This window comes from Belonocnema kinseyi, chromosome 1 (genome assembly GCF_010883055.1).
Source record: "Belonocnema kinseyi isolate 2016_QV_RU_SX_M_011 chromosome 1, B_treatae_v1, whole genome shotgun sequence".
In the NCBI taxonomy this organism is placed as follows: domain Eukaryota; kingdom Metazoa; phylum Arthropoda; class Insecta; order Hymenoptera; family Cynipidae; genus Belonocnema; species Belonocnema kinseyi.
The window spans coordinates 141,998,852-142,000,777 of NC_046657.1; the positions used below are offsets into that span (position 1 = coordinate 141,998,852).

The 1,926-nt window shown below is 39.5% G+C and overlaps 1 protein-coding gene across 1 annotated transcript in view; it reads right to left on the reverse strand.

Annotated features, from left to right (window-relative positions):
- The window catches only part of LOC117176037, an 82,141-nt gene that overhangs the window by 636 nt on the left and 79,579 nt on the right, over positions 1-1,926 (reverse strand). The window lies entirely within an intron of this gene.

Sequence of the window (1,926 nt, forward strand, 5' to 3'; positions counted from 1 at the left end):
CAAATGGTCCAGCCTACGCCAGAGGTTAAGCCCACGTTTACTTCGACCACTAGAAAACGCCAGAACCTCTGACTCGGCCCAGGCTTTCGTAAGCCAAAACATTTTTCAGCCTTACCAGTTTCACGCCGTAGCATCCAAAATGACCCACGGAGTTAGCTGGTCCACTGCCGCCACCGTACGCTGGCCCGGAGGAAATCGGCCTTGCTCGGACGGGCCCATTTATGGGCCACAGAGTTTTACCGATCAGGGCCAGATCGGTATTACGTTTGAAATCGGGCGATTTCTGCATGGGTTCGAGACCAGAACGGTATTAAGTTCGAAATCGGGCGACTTCTGCACGGGTTCGAGAAACAAATGTTCCATATTGTGCATCTTAATACCTAAAAAATTCAAATACAATTAACTGAATATGAATAAGAGTCTTTTTTTAACCTAATCGAAAGTATAAACAAAATAAATAAATAAATTTTTTAATAGTGAAACGTAATACAACTTACTATTGTTTTTCATACCAAATTGCAAGATTATTTCTTGCCCCCTTCAGTTTGCGACGAGCGGCAGATAAATTCAAACGCCTCTTATTTCCATGTCGATGAGACATTATGAGAAAGAAAAAAGTCACGTCATATACATCGAAATTCTACGGTAGTTTCATTAAATAGAACATGAAACTAGTACACGACACAATGACACATGACCCGATAAACGTACGTGAATCTTCCAAATTCCATACCGTGACCGTTCTCTACGGATGAGAAGGAACAAACTGGCTATTGAAATAATCATTTAAAATATTCAGCAGCACTTACCTGACAAAATATTTCACTGTACTGGGAAACTGCAACCTCACATTGCCCATTACACACACTACAAAGTGCGACTGTGATGATGCTCCCTGAATATATTGGGACTTATAAAAGCAGGTAACAGTCGATCTTGTTGAGGGTTTACTTACTAATTACTTATCTCCACATGGGACATCAAAGAGCGTCTGCACGATACTACTGTCTATCTCAATTTTATCCAAGTTCAAATTTATTGACGCTGTAGCAACCTACGAAATTTACAACTCACTCTGATTCCTTAGTTGCAGAATCCCTTCCCGGAGAAATAATTCTCAAAGAGTGTTATGAATATCTAAGCTTGCGAAAGCAAGGAACGCAATGAAAAAGAAATTTGTCAAATATAACTTTTTGAAAGTGTAAAAATTTCTAAAGCAATATTTCAGTATATTTTGAAACTATCTCCATGATTTGCTTCGATCAGACGATAATTCATATGGAGCCTTTTCAAAATGTTAAACTTTATTTTCACTTCTGACGACTATTTTATATGAAAGCATTGTCCACAATTATAAATGATGTGTTATGCTTAAATCGGATTGTTATGCTTTTGAGACATGTCGTTTAGACGCAATTTCTCCGAAAGTATTGTGAAAAATATGAATTATGTGGTATGCCTGGATTCGGAAAATAACGAACTATGTGTATGTGTTAGCAAAAGTGAAATAATGTTTATTATATCAAAAATAGGCTTGTTCAAAGTTACCCTAAAAGTATATATTATTCGAATCAGAATTTCAAGAAACGCCCAAATCCGTTGAGTGTCAGAGTAGTATTTTTAGCATATTTTTTGGGAACTTCAAAATTTCGTTATTTTCATTGGTGCCAAAGAGAGAATTCAGAAATGAATCCAAGAAGGTTTTCTTGAGAATGGTGCCAGATGTGAATTCCAGTTTGCGTAGGTATAGTGACCTTACGAGCCTTGAAACTTTCAGGGGTGAGGGAAAGGGTATGCATTGCATTGAGGACAACAGCGTGGGCATGCCTGACGCTCTCTCTAGCATTTGGCTGCTAGGATCGGCAGTTACTTGCAGTGTCGTAACGAGGCCGGGCGACCGGGACGCAAGCTCCGGGGGGGGGGGGG